Genomic DNA, 18,827 nt, shown 5'->3' on the forward strand with positions numbered 1-18,827 from the left:
ATTATCCTGTCCTGGATGGCTATCATGTCGGCTTCTACTACTGAAGAGAGTTCACCACGCGTTAGCCACAGATTAGATGCGGCCTTGTCGACGTGTGGCCGGTCCAGTTGATGGGGGTGGGCACCATGCACTGCCTTCTGCTTCCAAGCTGCAATCTTCTCCTCCACTGTCTGCAGATTGCAGTTGAGTTGGTACTCCGCTTGCGCCAAGTGCAGAGCGCTGTATCCTCTGTCGGCGGCGCAGACAGCCCGGTATAGCGCGTTTTGGTTGGCGCGTTCTGCGAAGTACTCGCGCAGTTGTCGTACCTGGGCAACACACAGTGCAGATATGTCGACTATTCCAAGTCCCCCTTCTTTGCGTGGCAGTGAAACTCTCTCCAGTGCCGATTGAGGATGGTGCATTCCGGCCTCTTTAAATGCTTTCCTCATCCTCCTCTCAAGGTCCTCTAGGTCAGTTTTGCTCCATTTGACTACACCAAAACTGAAGGTCAGCAGGGGAACCGCGAATGTGTTGATCGCGCGTACCTTGTTCCCCGCGTTGAGGAAAGTCCTCAGGACACAGTTCACTCGACTCAAGAACTTGTCTCGCAGCTCCGTCTTGATGTCGGAGTGGCGAATCCCGGTGAGCTGTCGGAATCCAAGATATTTATAGGATTCGCCACGAACCATGTCTCTTATGAACTCGCCGTCATAGACCTCGTAACCTCCGGATTCGGTAAGCTGCCCTTTCAGCAGATGGACACAGCGGCACTTGTCGAGGCCGAACTCCATGCAAATGTCCCTGCTTATGTCTTCGACAACCCGGATAGCTACACCTAGACGCTGACGTGAATCAGCGTAGACCTTGAGATCATCCATGTAGAAGGTATGGGTCACTTCTTCGTGGGCGCCGTCGCCATACCTTATTTTATAGCCATGACCGTTTCTATTGAGCGTCCTACTGAGGGGGTTCAATGCCAGACAAAACCAAAGCGGGCTGAAAGAGTCGCCTTGGAATATCCCCCTCTTTATCTGCAGCGTTCTAGACTGCAACACATTTTCCCCATCACTGAGGTGCAGAGACGTACTCCACTGCCTCATCGCATGCTGCAGGAACCTAACGACGACGGGATCAATTTTGTAGAGCTCCAATACCCGGACGAGAAACGAGTGAGGTATGGAGTCATAAGCCTTCCTGTAATCGATATAGGCCATGCTTAGGTTCCGCTGGTTATAAACCGCCTGGCCGACTATGGCTGCGTCGATGATGGCCTGGTCTTTGCAGCCATGCGTATTTTTTTTTTTTGGCAGACTTATCTCACTTCTTAACTAGGCGAACCTAGCCAGAATTTTCACCTGCCCCCGGGCTTCTGAATGCCAAAGGGGGACTAGGCTCTGCGGAATGCACGTATCTGCATGCTCGTGCTGTTTTAGTCCTGACCGAGGAATTGTCGGACAATCGCGCAGGTGCTAAGGATGACCGACTTTTGGATGCCGGCCAATTCCTTCTCGATGTTCAACACCTTTAGCGCTTCCAGAAGTGTCTTCGGGATAATTCCAGTTCCAGAGAGAACGACTGGAACAATTCTTGGGACCTCCCTTAGCCCCCACAGTTCCTTGAGCTCCACGGCCAATGGTCGGTACTTGCAGATTTTGCGACCGTGGGTCTCCTCCAGATTCTGGTTCAGTGGAATAGCGACATCGATGATGGTGACTTTGCGGTCACTCTTGTCGTAAACCATTATATCTGGCCGGTTGTGGTGGATCGAGAGGTCGGTCAGAACAGTGCGATCCCAGTACAGCTTGAAACGGTCATTTTCCAGGACAGGTGCAGGCAGGTACCGGTAGTTTGGTACGTTGTCTTCCAGTAGAGCACATTGGAGCGCCAGTTGTCGATGAACAATACGGGCCACGTTGTTGTGGCGCTCGGTGTAGGCTGCGTTGGCCAAAACGGGACAGCCTCCCATAATGTGCTCTATGTTTTCACCTGGTTGATGGCACATCCGGCAAATGTCATCAACGTCTTGATGCCAGACGTACCGCCTGCAGTTTCTCGTCGGCATTATCCTGTCCTGGATGGCTATCATGTCGGCTTCTACTACTGAAGAGAGTTCACCACGCGTTAGCCACAGATTAGATGCGGCCTTGTCGACGTGTGGCCGGTCCAGTTGATGGGGGTGGGCACCATGCACTGCCTTCTGCTTCCAAGCTGCAATCTTCTCCTCCACTGTCTGCAGATTGCAGTTGAGTTGGTACTCCGCTTGCGCCAAGTGCAGAGCGCTGTATCCTCTGTCGGCGGCGCAGACAGCCCGGTATAGCGCGTTTTGGTTGGCGCGTTCTGCGAAGTACTCGCGCAGTTGTCGTACCTGGGCAACACACAGTGCAGAAATGTCGACGATTCCAAGTCCCCCTTCTTTGCGTGGTAGTGAAACTCTCTCCAGTGCCGATTGAGGATGGTGCATTCCGGCCTCTTTGAATGCTTTCCTCATCCTCCTCTCAAGGTCCTCTAGGTTAGTTTTGCTCCATTTGACTACACCAAAACTGAAGGTCAGCAGGGGAACCGCGAATGTGTTGATCGCGCGTACCTTGTTCCCCGCGTTGAGGAAAGTCCTCAGGACACAGTTCACTCGACTCAAGAACTTGTCTCGCAGCTCCGTCTTGATGTCGGAGTGGCGAATCCCGGTGAGCTGTCGGAATCCAAGATATTTATAGGATTCGCCACGAACCATGTCTCTTATAAACTCGCCGTCATAGACCTCGTAACCTCCGGATTCGGTAAGCTGCCCTTTCAGCAGATGGACACAGCGGCACTTGTCGAGGCCGAACTCCATACAGATGTCCCTGCTTATGTCTTCGACAACCCGGATAGCTACACCTAGACGCTGACGTGAATCAGCGTAGACCTTGAGATCGTCCATGTAAAAGGTATGGGTCACTTCTTCGTGGGCGCCGTCGCCATACCTTATTTTATAGCCATGACCGTTTCTATTGAGCGTCCTACTGAGGGGGTTCAGTGCCAGACAAAACCAAAGCGGGCTGAAAGAGTCGCCTTGGAATATCCCCCTCTTTATCTGCAGCGTTCTAGACTGCAACACATTTTCCCCATCACTAAGGTGCAGAGACGTGCTCCACTGCCTCATCGCATGCTGCAGGAACCTAACGACGACGGGATCAATTTTGTAGAGCTCCAATACCCGGACGAGAAACGAGTGAGGTATGGAGTCATAAGCCTTCCTGTAATCGATATAGGCCATGCTTAGGTTCCGCTGGTTATAAACCGCCTGGCCGACTATGGTTGCGTCGATGATGGCCTGGTCTTTGCAGCCATGCGTATTTTTTCTGCATCCTTTCTGCTCTTCTGCGATGATATGGTGTTGTTCGCAGTGGGCAGAAACTTTGGCGGTTATGATGCTGCTTAATATCTTGTACAGACTCGATAGGCACGTTATCGGCCTGTACTTTGATGGGTTCAATGTGTTGCTGTCTTTCGGGAGGAGGAATGTGACGCCACGGGTGGCGAATTCAGGGAGGTTGTGTGGGTCACGTAGCACCTTGTTGAAGCACTCAGCTATCTTTTGATGTGCGACGGTCAGCTTCTTGTGCCAGAAGTTCTGAACACCATCGGGGCCCGGTGCTGCCCAGTTCCTCAGGTACCGCGAGGCTTCGCGGACATCGTTCTCTTCGACGATGATAGCTGGCATCTCTCCAATTTCACCACAACTCTCCTCCTCCCGTCTTAACCACATTTGCCCGTCGCGATGTTGTACTGGGGTCTCCCAAATACCAGCCCAGAAGTTCGTCACATCGCTAATATCTGGCAAACCTTCGCGGTAGTCGGGCTTCTCGTCGCTAATGTGGTCGTAGAACGCTTTTTCGTTATCTCTGAACATCCGATTTTGTTCCTGGCGCTTTGCAGAGTCAGAGTAACGTTTCAGCCGTTTTGTAAGGACGCTCAATTGCTGTACCAGTGTGTCGAGTTTTTCCGTCAGCTGGTGAGCTCCCAGCTGGCGAAGTTCAGTAGGCCGCACGATCACAGCAACTTGGCGACATAATTTCGCCGATCTGCTGCCTCTTTTGTACGCCATCAGTCTTCCAATTGCGGCGCGCTTGTTTAGGATCCGTTGCTCCAATCTCCTTCGCCATGGAGGCTCACGCCTTTCACGGAGATGTTGGAGCAGTCCGCCTCTTGGCCTAATACGGTATCCTAAACTTTTGGCGGTCGCCACAGCAGCACAGTAAACTTTCAGTTGCAGCTCCTCCATGTTCTCAGCATCAACCAAGTGCAGCGGAAGAACGTGCTCGTTCATGAGCTTTACTGCACTTGTCAGCCTGCGGGAATGCTGCAACTTCGGGATCCTGGGGCGCGACAAAGGGTCCGTGTCGCGGAACTGTGAGATCGCCTCGTCGTAATGGAAGACCAGATCGCGTAGTAGTTGTTGATCTGGCTGTGGATCTTCCGGCTCAGGGGGTTGTTGTACTGTGGCCTCCACTGGTGCTGATTCGCGTGCCCCACTCGCGAATGAATTGCTCAGCCGTACTGAACTTCGTCTCGACACATCGCTTGCTCTGTTGTTCCTGGAGCTTATTTCTCTCTGCACCTGCTGCTTGATCTCGTCGATTTGCGTTTGGGAGAGCATGTTGTTGCGTACTATCGCTCTACGCCTCGCGTTCATCGCGTTCTGATCAAGCCTCCCGACGAACTCTGGATACGCTTCCTCGAACATTGCGAGTATTCGAGGGCGACCGCTCATGTCCGTCTCCAAAGCAGTGCAGATGTAATAGGCGCGGATCACGAATTCATTCATTTCATGTGTCCACATGATCCTTCGCCTAGTAGTACCCACAAGTGTGGACGACTGTCGTCTGACAGTCGCAACACGCCTCGTAGGCGCAGCGTTTCGTTGGTGATGTCGATGGCTGCTGTTTCCGTGTGGCGGTAGCTCTTCGGGTTGAACCCGGCTGGTGGCCCGCTCTTGCACATCGCCCTCCAGCCGCTGGCCGCTCGCTCTTACGCCCGTTCCAGGACCAGCTCCAGTTCGGGGACCCTCCTCGGGCGATCGCATTCTGAGTATTCTTCGTGAACGTAGCTCCATTTTCTGGGTGTATCTCCTTTGACCGGGAGACAGCGGGTTGGCAAGGCCTCCATGACCCGGGAGGCCTTCCCCGGGAGAGATATAGCGCTCTGACTCGCTCGCACCCCCTCACTTAGCCACTTTCGACACCCGTTCTCGGAGCCAAGACCAGGTGTGTGTTTCCAGTTCACGCCCGATCTAAAAATGTCGTCATATGATCTTCGTGGAGGCGTGAGATAGGAACATTTGAGACCAACAGGCAGGCTCCTACCCTATGTTGATCCCCATTTGAGAACCAGAACCATTTGAAGTAACGCTACTGCTGCAGGTGGTACCAGTACGATTGCAAGTACCAACGGAATCACTGTATTGCGGGAACGCCTCTTTAAATGGGAATGCCTTGCTGACCGTTGAGGCTACCCAGTGGTGTGTTTTAGCGTCATGCCCTCGCGCACCTGTTTTGCTGCTTTCAATATCGATTCGCTGATTCTGTCATGCGTCTCATTTATCAGCACTCACAAATCACAAATCACTCTCTTTTTTTTTTCACCAGCACCAGCTAAAATAATTTTTTTTGTCTTTTTGTCTCGCGCTGGGCCCCGACGGCTCGGTGGTTCTGATGTAAGGATAGGTTTGTTCAGTTAATGACTCTTTAAGGATTAGAGCACTTGCAGTTCAACGTAAACATCGATCGTGAATCAAACTTCTCAGCAGACAACGATGGCACAAACAAATGAGCTTCTCCAACCGACTCCGTGCAGGAATCATTTTCCTTCAACATGCTTTCCACTTTGCTGTATATGCTCGACAGCATGTCTTTATTGTTCAATCAATCCGGAACAAGCGATTCATTGTCGGAATTTTCTTCTTCTTTCACTACAATCTTTGACCAACGTCTATCACTCACTTTATTCTTTCGAGAGAAATAAATTTGTAGATCACTGTTTGCACCTTAATTTGCTTAATTGGTTTCTGTTCAGTCGCACAACAACACTTTCCGGCTCACCCTTAGTACCGCACAGATCACACTAGTCCCGGTCTCGGTCGCCATGTCGCAGGATCGCCATGTGGACACCCAGTAGTTTCTTTCGGTTATATGAAAAGACTTTCACGTACGCGTTCATACTGAGTCCGCCCAACTGGGTCAGACTCCCTTTTATTCAATTCGTTTATTTCTTACAACTAGCTACAACCTAAATTCTATTATTATGCGTGGTCAGGCGAATTGTAGTAAAACACATAACACATGTGTCCGAAAAGATGTCAACCGGAATCGAAAGCATAAATAGGAAACGTTTGCGCATTTGCGCAAGCATGTGTTTGTCATTAAATTCACGCTAGCGAAGCTAGCGAAGAAGTGCAAAAGTAAACAAAGGAAGTTAATGGTCAGCGCGTCATATTATGCAATAAATAACCATCGGAACCTTGGCCTGAATTTACGACATGGTTCGCATGTTTATTTTGGTTGCACAGCGTGACGCACTTGCTAGAATTTTGTTGCCATAAGGGCATGTGTATCGGGTTGTAGGTGGTCCAGTGATCCTGTTACACTACAAGATAAGCATGTGCACGTTAAAATAGGGTTGGTAGTAACCGGAGAGACGTAGGACTACGCCAAGGGCTATCAACAAAAATTAAAAATGATAATGTTGTCTGTACGTGAGGTTAAGATACAAATATCATTCCCGAAGTAATAATCCATTGATAATACTATGCAGCTCTTTTCGCGGAACAGCAACAGAAAATCCGAATCGTATCAAGTGCGTGATAATGGCGGAGGCGATTGCAACCGTAGTGGAAAAAATCACCTTCAGTTTACCTGACTTCACCGCAATACCTAACTTTCTTCACATTCGGCTTGAAATGCACTGCATTTTTATGCCACCCGGACACGAATTTGCGAAAAAGCCCAAAACAATTTTAAATTCACAATCTCATAAATAAGTCTCATAAATAAGTCATAAGTCAATCTCATAAATAAGTCATAAGTCATAAGTCATAATCCCACAATGTTTGTGTGATTCAATTATAGACAAACATTCTTGTCTCAACGGTATGAAAACACCAACGCGGTACGTCCTGTCTTTTCATCGAGTTGGTCGTTAGCTGGAGAACTGATGAAAAGTGATTGGGGCGATTATATTTTGTTCTACTAGCATCATTATTCCACATTTCTTAACCACCTGAATCTGTCTTTTGCATCACATGAAAACGAGCACGGTTCTCTGGATGAATCTTGCAACTTGTAAGTTCACAGCGGAGACTCTTTTGGAAAAAATGGGTGGGTTATATCTGTAATATATCCGCAAAGTTGACGTGGGACTAGCTTAGTTTAGCAATCATTTGATTGTATTGATTAAATTTTTGATTGAATGAAATAATTTCCGAATTCAATATATATGCTTTGTGAGTGAAGAGATTGAATAAATGCCATGTAAGGTCAATTCATGCATTTTGATAGATTATGTTCATCGTTACAAGTAGATTTAATGACAATCCTTTTACATTTGGTATGATGCCTAGGTTAAAATATGTGAACGGAAGAATTATCAAACGATTATTTTATTTTACATTTTTCTCTAATGTTTGCATCTCTCAAGTATACGTACTTCTCGAACCGCGAGTTTGTTTGATTTGATGAACTTCAGGTACTCAGAGCCAGAAATTCAGTGAGTAGAAGATATGAAGGCATATCATTCAATGCAATCATGAATAACCAAGCCAAAGCTTTTTGTTCGTATCCGTTTTTGTAATCCGTGTTAGGAAAACACTTTTTGGAATGCAAAAAAAACATGCGGGTGCAGAAGTTTCCCCGGCTCACATGAATCAACAACTTCAACTTATACCGTGTTCAGGAAACATATTCTAGCCTGTAGTTTGCATTTATTTGCAAAACTGATTTCCCAGACACCTTGGTTTTGAAGTCTGTGTTAGGCAAACACATTTCAGTCGGGACAAAAATACCCTCGACCTGCATGAATTTGCAATGCCAATTCCCCCACACATCTTGATTCTGAAGTCTGTGTTGGGGAAACACATTTCAGTCGGATCAAAAATGCCCCCGACTTGCATGAATTTGCAATGCCAATTTCCTCACGTTCCATGGATTTGAAGTCTGTGTTAGGGAAACACATTTTAGTAGGAACAAAAATACCCCCAACTTTCATGTATTTGCAATGCCAATTTCCCCACGTTCCATGAATTTGAAGTCTGTGTTGGGGAAACACATTCCAGTCGGAACAAAAATCCCCCCGATTTGCATGAATTTGCAATGCCAATTTCCCCACGCTCCATGGATTTAAAGTCTGTGTTGGGGAAACACATTTCAATCGGAACAAAAATGCCCCCGACTTGCATGAATTTGCAATGCCAATTTCCTCACGTTCCATGGATTTGAAGTCTGTGTTGGGGAAACACAATTCAGTCGGAACAAAAATCCCCCCGATTTGCATGAATTTGCAATGCCAATTTCCCCACGCTCCATGGATTTAAAGTCTGTGTTGGGGAAACACATTTCAGTCGGAACAAACATGCCCCCGACTTGCATGAATTTGCAATGCCAATTTCCCCACGTTCCATGGATTTGAAGTCTGTGTTGGGGAAACACATTTCAGTCGGAACAAAAATTCCCCCGATTTGCATGAATTTGCAATGCCAATTTCCCCACGCTCCATGGATTTAAAGTCTGTGTTGGGGAAACACATTTCAGTCGGAACAAAAATACCCCCGACTTGCATGAATTTGCAATGCCGATTTCCCCAACGCTGCTCGGTTATGATGACTGTGTTGGGGAAACCGTATATAGGGCCAATCAAAACGAGGTAGTTAGGGCGTTTAGATAACGCTTAACATTTTACAGTTATTCAATTGTTCATCTAATGATAAATAACGTTTTATTAATCGCGATAGATGCGTAGAAATATTCCCTATCAATTGATGCAAACATCTTTCCGATCCAGTAAGAAATGTTCGAGTTATAAGCATTCGAAATCTTGCATTTTTTTCTGCATGTTCTGTGTTTAGGTTTTCATTTTACCCCCCATATATTCCGGTTAGACGTAGTCCCACGTCAAAAATAGTTCTGAAAAGAACTGATAAATCAACTCTTACTGCTTGGTGGGCGATTTTGTTGCTGCTGCTGTTGTTATTGTTGATGTTGCTACTTTGCCACCGCTTCTGGTGCTGATGCCGATATGTTTTCGTCTTTCCTGCTTCTTTCCAGGTCCTTCCGTTTAGTTGTCGATATGGTCTACTTCCCGGTTAAAAATTCCCGGTGATTAATCGCTACGCAGCGAAGAGGATAATGTTATCTATACTGGCAGGTGAAACGACGTCCACAAATAAATAATCTTTCCGGAGGTTGAGTATGTCTTCTGGAGCAGTTGAATCCAACATAAATTCTTTAGAATGGTAATCAACCTCCCAGGCTGAACAAGAAAATCAGCCGTGCAAAAATCATATTTGCCGGCTAATTGGGTAAGTTACGGGGAAGTTGTTTGTAGTTTTTTTATCCCATTTATTTATTTATTAGGCTCATTAGCATTTTAGCTGTAACAGAGCCGGGTTTAATCGTGTACATGTACATATGTTTATGTTTCTATAAATTGTAAATTACACGTAGTTAGTAGTAGCCATTTAGGCGTTAAGTTTTCTGTTCCATTACATTATGGTAAATTACACAGTAGTAGCCATTTAGGCGTAAGTGTATTCTTTCTGTTCTTCCATTGTTCAGCAGACCGGACAGCGGAGACAGTTGATATTGATCCATTGTTGGATTATTTATAGAACAGCAGCCCGATGTTTCTTGCAAAGCAGAGCAGTTGTATGGATGAATCGATCTTTGTTCCACCGTGGATCGATTTCCATCGCTGAGGATGGTTGCGTAGACGTAGTTATTCTATAACAACACAAAGATGGTCAATTGAGGGCCCTGAGTTTGAACTCACGATCGATCGCTTGGTAAGCGAACGCGTAACCAAGTGGCTACGAAGACCCCCTGTTGTTTGTAGTTGTAACGTATTATTATTATCAGCCAACTGTATAGATAACTAGTGTAATAAGGGTTTTTAAAAAACCTACCTAAGGTTATTAGTTTTTAAAAAACTAAAACTAAACTATTTATTATTTGATGTAAATTTGATGTAATAAAACAGGGCAAGAAACCAAATTAAGTCACTATCTATCAATTGTCGGTTTATAGTTGCAAAAAAAAATAAATTTACTGCATTGGAAGAAATACAATCCATTTTATCACTTTTTTAAATGGCATTTTCACAAGACTCATTTTGCATAACCGTCGCTGTAAAATTCTTCCAAATTTTCCATCAAACATTGCTCCAGCCGGTGTGATCTGAATTTTTTGAACATTAACTATGCAAGTCTATCTGAGGAGCGGTTCTAATGTATGTTTGTAAATTCTCATGAATTTAACGAAACTTATAAAACAAGCATTGTGAGAAGCTTTTCTCGTTTTACTCTAATCTAATTCAATTTTTAAGTAGTACCTGAAAACGGAAAGCATAATATGCCAAATCACTCCCGCTATTCGATCCTCGTTTTTCTCCCATCAATCCTACTTGCTATTAGGCAGCCACGAAATCGATTTCGTGTACACTTTTGTAACAAGGAATATTCCTTCCGAAGCACCGCATGATTTTACCAAGCAGCAATACTGGGTTTCACTTTTCGTAACCTCAAAGCAATAATCTAAACATCCCTTCAAACGATGCCTTCCTCTGGCGCGGCCCATAATCAAAGGATATTTAATCAAAATTCGTCATGCTTCTGTAAATATTGCATCAGAGCGAAGGGCATCAAAGATTCCGAAACCAGAAAAAACCACAACCGCGCGCATTTTGCTGCAAACTTCGTTTCCTAATCGGATGCTGATTGAGAAAATTGAAGAATATCGGAAATCGGGCCAGCATTAGGCACGGATCATTTCGGAAATCATGATCACGTTTTTCGGTTTCGGTGGGTCAGTGCCGGCGATGGGAAGCAAAGGACGTAATAATGTAGCTCAAGCGAAGAAGGACTGCGCTGCACTGGGAATAGAAGAGCGCGCCAAGGATGATCGCAAATCGCGGTAAGAACCGCATAAACTTATCAATGGAAGCCAACGTCAGCGGTCTCGATAGTGCGAAGGAATCGTTGGGCTGGTCGTTTGATCTTATCCGGCTGGTTATTGCTTGCGGAGGGCTTTGATTAGTGTTAGCTAATGGGGGCGCTAATTTTGTGTTCGATTCGATGCGGTTTTCGGGTACACGAAGAGCAAATTTCTGACGTGCGAAAGAACCTTTATGTGTCTTCTTCGGATGGAATCTAATTTTGATACGACTGGAGGCGTATTTTGTTTCGGAGAAATCTCAAAAATTATTTACATTTAATTCAAAGTTGAGTATTTTTTCACTAAATCAAAATGAATGCATCCTTCATACACACTTGTCGCGTGCACCTGCCTTCAATATCCTGCTGACCATAAAACCATTCTCTACCACTTGGATCTGTGCCCATTCCAATTTTACTCGGAAGAGCGATGCTTTCGTTCTCATTTTCAACATAACAAAACACAAACGCACACAACAAAGTGTCCTTGTGGAGCACGCGTTTGGCTCTTTCCTCACTTTCCATTCACATCCAGCCATTTGTTTCTATCAGTGAAATGTAGCCGCTGGAATGCACTGTTTTCGTTATTTATACTTTTACAACGGATAAAACGTGACTGGATGAATGAAACGAGCAACAGCGACGCGTGCTTCAAGGCTTAAAGGCAACCGTTAACCCCGTTCTATCGGAATGTGGTGCGTGCGAAAGGCCACAAAACTCCAAGGACGAGTTTGAGAAACTCGTTCCGCTTTCTGACCCATGGTGTGGTCGCGAAGTCCACCGAGTCACAACAAATTTTCAAACATCGAACGAAGAACAGGAGGTGCTCGTATTCAGTGGTCAAAGAGGGCTTGACCCTTATTGATCCCAATAAAACACACCAGATCCGCAGATGGGTTCAATACTCGGTGAGAGACTCTGCTTCAAGGTACACGAAATTGGAACCAAAAAAAAAAACGCGGTAAATTATTTGAAAAATTAGCCGACAAGCAGATCGTTGTAAGTCGATCTTAATCAGAGGCACGTTTCAAGTGGGGCTCGTTCGGATCCGTCCAGTGGTCCACGATGAGAGCTTCCCGCAAGAAGATTAATTGATCTTAGGAACGAGCTAAAACAAAACATTCTGACTGGACGCAAATTGAGATGCTGGAGCAGGCAAGCCGCCAAGCTAAGATTCTTTTGATGAGATTAGGTCGTTTTTGCGGGGTTCACTAACAATTTGCTGCAATTGTAAAGTGTTGTAAATAATTTTTACGCGGATCACTTTGAACACATTTCGGTTGGGGGTTTGGCCTGCAACGCACAGTGTGCTAATGTTTCATTTCAATAGGGAAATTTAAACCTTCGGTAAAACGAATTCAAAAATTCAATAAATAAAATTTGTGTTCTTTTATACGACAAAACGAAGGAATGAATAATGTGTTTTTCATTTTTGTGTTAATATAACAATTTATGTTTTAATTTTTTTGTAGAAGTTGTTCTCGTTTTAGATTTGACAAAACAAAAATTAAATAAATAAAAATAAAGGAACAGAGTTCAACATTGTGAATTTTAAGTGATTTTCGAGACGCTTGAAAACTAGTAGATTTAAAAATGCTGCATAATATTCGTTAATTTATAAAATGTTTAAATTTATTATTTCGTTCCTCAAAGTTTTTCTAGATTTAAAAATATAAATATTTCTATAATTTGTAGCCGATAGTAAATTCAATTAGCTTAATTGATATGTTTTTATTTGGTTTCTAGAACGTTTCTGCAGGACCTTTTACTGCAGAGATAGTTTCAACTGAATAAAAATTACTTTTTCTTTATTGATTATGAATATCTTGAGTCGTTGTGAAAATTTGAATATCTTTTCTGTCAAAGGAATAAGTATTCTTCGAGTTTTGAAAACTTCCTATCGATTTGCTGTGCGATCAATATATCATAAAATATTCATAATAAATAACGGAAGAGTAATAAACAAAAACATCGTTGTTACAACGTTACAGAAACAGATTTTTTAAAGAATGTTACAGTAAACAAATGGAAACTAACATATTAATATGCAAGTACAGGGTCTTTCAGATTAAACGCTCACGCAAAAAAAAAAATCGAATAGCTCTTTATAAAAGTTTTTTTGCTCCGTCGATGGTAACACTGCATTCCCCAGTTCGGGACGATCATATCCGGTTACTCGTTCAGTCTGATCGGATGGTTTTTAGTGTCAAGATGTACGATTTACAAGAACGTGTATTTTTAGTGAATTCGTATTACACGAACAACCGAAGCCTTAATGAAACTTTGTCCACTTATGGTAAGAATTTCAACATTTCACGTCGTCGATTAGTTTCTCTGGGGTTACGTGAAAGATCGTTGCTATGTTAATAAGCCACAAAATTTGGAAGAACTTAAATAAGAAAAAAACTCGGATTTTCAACAGCATCGTAGTCATAATGTTAGAGTTGTGCATGAAGAATTTGCAGTTGAATCCAAAATAAATTCTTTAGAATGCTAATCAACCTCCCAAACTGGACAAGAACATCAGTTTAACCGTTTACCGTCATCGATAACCGTTTAAAACGCGTTATCGCTCACATCCTAAATGTCCTATAATGAGCTTTATTTTGGTTTTTTTGAATAAAAATCGGTTTACTTTTGTAGAAGTTATCAAAATTTGTTGCGTGAGCCTTTAATCTGAAAGTCACTGTAAAAAACAAGAAGTGGGTTACATCTGTGATATAACCGCAAGGTAGACGTAGGACTACCGTTGGCTCGGGAATCATTTATTTCAAATTGGATCTGAATCAATTCTTAATGCATGAATGAATGAATATTTTGAAAGATTGCTGAAAGTTTTTCTTGTTAGTGTGTGGATGGATGAGTAAAAGTATGGAATTGTTATTAACATAAAATTCAACTCTTTCGAACTCGTTGGTGGTCCCGAAACGAACCGATGGAATATGAGTGGCCTTGTAAAAGCAACTAAAGCTGTTTGATACATGATTCATTTTTGTTTTCGTGAGAATGACACTGGATTGTTCATGATCACTCCATACGCAGAATAGAAACTGAGGGCGTCATTTCACGGTGAAAACGAAATAAAGTCTATATAACCTTGCATACAATTCATTTCGTTTTTATCGTGATGTGGCAATTTTTCATGACTGTTCCAAGCGAAAGCAGAACAGAAACTAATGCTATTGGATTGCATCACGGGAACATCAAGTCGAATGCGTGAATGGGTGCGAATATTCCTTCGCTCGGACGCATTCACACGCAAACAATTTTTCATGACAAACACTAATGCAAGCGAGCAAAACAAATCACAGCTTGCACGTATTCGCTATGACGGTTTCTCCAGGTGCCTAGATTTTGTGTCCGTGTTCGGGAACACATTGCGATCACCAATCATCTTCAATGAGCTAGATTGTTATGATTTCAATAGCTTGCTTATAATTCATATAATTCGTTGACATTTTATCTTTCGGGTGTTGTGATTATTATACCACTCCATTCAGCCGGTAAAGAGGTATTAACGTTCAAAACCTTGCAGTCCAGCGTCACTCTATCGTTTTCGAAACTTTGAACTTACACCCCGGTACAGAAATTAAAGACGCAGTCCTACGTCAATAACGCTCACTGGGCGGCATAATTCGGAAACAACATTTGTCGCGCTGTTTCTACCGAACAAAACTGCACTGCTGTTTTCCTTCCATTCCTTTCATTCTTGTATCGAGCTGTATGTGTATATGTTGTGATATCAGCATTAGGAATGAATGATGTCCGTTCCCCAGCTGGATTTAGAGACGTCGGTTAATCGTTCGAATAATTCAAATAATCGAATATCTGAAATTATAATCGATTAATTTTGTATCGAATAATTTAAAATCAAACTATGAATACATCGAATAATTGTCACTGTAATCGCGTTTAATGAAAAAAGGAATCTTTCTCAAGGTTAATGCATTTTTAGGCTAAGAATTAGGCTATATAATTCTTTATAATTCTTTTTACTAGACTACGTGAGCAGAATGACAACGTGATACGTGATTATTTCAAGAAATAAATATTCGTTCGATTAATCGAATATTGAAAGACAATTATTCGAATGAATTGAATATTGAAAAATGCCCCAACGATTAATCTATAATCGAATAAATGAAAAATTTAGACATCACTATCTGGATTGAGACTGCGATTTCATATCGTGGATGGCGTATTTATACCAAATAAATTGAGCTCGGGGAGAAAAGAATGCATTAAGTGCGCTACACATACACCGTCACCGTCATCGTCTTGTCAATTATTCTCTTGGACTTATTTTGCCGAAGTCGAAGTTGCCGGTGATGGTGTATGTGAATGCTACCATACAATTTCCATGGGAGAATATTTGACACTTCATTCCTTTACGTTGACTTCACGGTGACGGGACGTTGTATATGTACCGCACTTTAGTTGCTTGTTATTGACGGTACGGGTAGGTAAGCACACAAATTGGCAGAACCAATGTATGGGAAAATAAGAATGCTTCCAATTTGCATTAATTTAAGCCGTTTACAGATTAGGAAAACGTAATGAATATCAGATCAACCAAATCCTAGAGAATTTCCGATTCGATTGGTATGCAAATAATCAAAATCGTTCAAAGCGAAAATAATTATTAATGTTACCTTTTTTTCATAAATACGTGACCTGTTATCTGATTTGGCACCCCTCCCTGAAAAACGTAGTTCTATGGCCGGCAAGGTGGCAAACATCTTCAAGTTTCCCAAAAATTACCTGACTTGGCAGTTACAGACTCAGTTAGAAAAGCGATATTTTCTGTTTCATGTTGATGAAATGTATCGAAATTCGTGGTAACGAATAAGCAGTTTCTTAATCCTAAGATCAAAAGAAAACAGGAGTATTAGTTTTGTCTTCATACTCTCTAACCTCCGTTATTAAAATTTTGCATTTTACATCGAATGATTTACATTCAAGTAAATGTTACATTCAGATTAACGATATTTACTTTCTGGTAGGGTAAGTGGGGAGAAAGTGGTCACTCTAAGGAACATTTCCTATTTTCTGTGTCCGCAAAGTTGAAAAATCGAACATTTTTTTAGAGGAGGTGAAGTGGTCACTTGCACACATCAGAAGGGATAGAAGGGATAGATTTATGCATGTTTTCTTACCCAAATTTGTTTAAATTATTATGGAAATAGTAGGTACATGTATGGAATGAGCTAGGCTTATTCACCTAGAGCCGTAATTGAATTTTTTTTATACGTACAAAAACGTAGTAGGAAACACATAACGTTTTTTATAATGAGGCTTGGTTTTGGTTGGGGTGATATTTTTCTGGGTCAAAACCACAAAAAATACACCTTTAAGAGCTCAAAGTGATAAGGTACATCAGCTTTTGAAAATGGAACATTATCAGTAGTAATCCTCCGCTGATCACTTTGTCCCCAAACAACTATGCGAAATAATCGTTGAAATTGAACATAATACCTCTACTAAAACATGTGAACAGTCGTCCAAAATGTTGATTTGTAGAAAATATCAGGTCAAATAAACTAAGTTTCACTAGAAATTCCTTAAATTCAAAACGCACAAAACTACGACCGGATGGCTACCGATAGAGTGATTTTTGTTTTTATTAAAAATTTTACATGCGACAGCTCCACTGAAGTACAGGGTTACTCAAAAGTCGTGAAATCCTTCAAACATAAGATGACTATCAATACGGTGTCAATAGTCAATAGTTATACACAAGTATGGAAAAGTTCATTCACTCATTCCTCCACACCTAATTATAAATCACTTTTGTATCTGCTTGGAATAATCATGGCGAAGAGAATGCGGCAAACAATCGTGAGATTGCCCGATGATTCATTTTTCACTCTCCGGCCATCTTCATTCGGGACTGAGAGTGAACAAAACAGAACGAAGAATGGAAAACAACACTCGACGCATGAATACTCTCTTGGAAGGATCGTGCGAAACAAAATAATGATTGATTCAAAATAGATTCAATTTGCGTGCATATATGATTTTATTTTACCTTCTACTTTATTCCTTGTTAGCATTCAAGCCTTGTATCTCCATCAGCATTTTATATCAGCCATTCCATGCCAAAACGATATAGTAGTACTCAGATTTCCGTGGTAGTTTTGTTCGGTATCGCAAAATATAAGACCCGTATTTTTTTTTTAGGATGATCCGAATTAAATAATTTTTCCCCTTTTTTAGAAAAAATTTTTTTTTTTCAAAAATTCATATCTTTTGAACTACAAACAGCTAGCCAATCTTTTTTGAAAAACATACTACAGCTGTCAAAAAAAAGAGAATTTTTTCTTCGTAATTATTGATTGTATTTGTTTTTTCTAGTTTTCATGGTCTCGGGACCTACGACATCATATTTTTTAATATTTTCTCTTAAAAGCTGAGGAGTTTTCACATAATATATTCAAAAATTAGAGATGTGTACTGTTTCGTTTTTGAATTATGATTTTTCAAAGCTAATCGATGGTAAAATAAATCAGTTTCCTCCTTTTTTCCAAAAATGACGTTTTTTAAAAAACCATGACTTTTGAACTACTGAACCGATTCAGATAATCGACATATTAAATTAAATTCAATGAGCTAGTCTTATTTGAAAAAATATTACGTTTGTAGAAAAATGAAATTCTATTCGCACAGATCTAATCTAGTCGCAGAGGAAAATCGAACGAGGACTAGAAACATGTTAATTTAAAAAAAATCATAACTTAAAAACGAAAAAGCGCATATCTCTGATTTTTGGATTTTTTGTAGAAAATCCTCAGCTTTCAAAAAAAAAAAATATAAAAAATATGGCCACCTTGGTCCCGAAACCATGTAGACTATAATAAAACAAATTCGATCAGTGATTACGAACATGAATCTATTTTTTTGCAAGTGTGCAATTAGTTGAAGAAAGATTAATTGGCTCTAAGTTGATATGTCGATCATCTGAATCGGCTTAGTGGTTCAAAAGATATGAGTCTTTAAAAAAAATCATTTTTAGAAAAAATGGAAAAAAAATATTTTTCAGACCACCCTAAAATTGAAATGGTCACCATAACGAAAATATAAAAACATACGAGTGTAATATATTGCAATAAGGAACAAAACTACTAATTATGATGAAAATCTGAGAACAACTATATCGGTTTGGCATGGAATGACTGATATATTGAACGCACGAATTTTGATATTTATTTAACATTACCTGAAACGTCTAAAACTGAGCGTTGTAGGGAAACCGCGGGTAAGACGGACAGTGGGGGTGGGTTGGACAGGATTTGTATAGTTGCATTATGAATTTCAAATTACTGTTGATGGGAACATGCAGAAATAGAATATTTAAACCATTCTATGACAATGGATACTGATCAAAAGTGAAATAGGGAAACAAAAACCGAAAATCAAACATGATTCCACGTGTGGATATAATTTTTGCGACTTCGATATTAAGCATTGCAAAATTGAATTCTCTGATGGAAGCGATATTAGGTATGTACGGAAAAGTAAATTCATTCGTAAGTGGTAAATTTAAATTATTGAAATAATTGCACTGGTGGGATTGAAATGGATAGTCACATTCATATTCACATCCAATGCATGATGGAAAGTGAAGGGAAGAATATTGAACTCATTTTTATATTGCTTTCTCTTTTTTGTTCTA

This window comes from Toxorhynchites rutilus, chromosome 1, assembly GCF_029784135.1.
Source record: "Toxorhynchites rutilus septentrionalis strain SRP chromosome 1, ASM2978413v1, whole genome shotgun sequence".
NCBI classification, from domain to species: domain Eukaryota; kingdom Metazoa; phylum Arthropoda; class Insecta; order Diptera; family Culicidae; genus Toxorhynchites; species Toxorhynchites rutilus.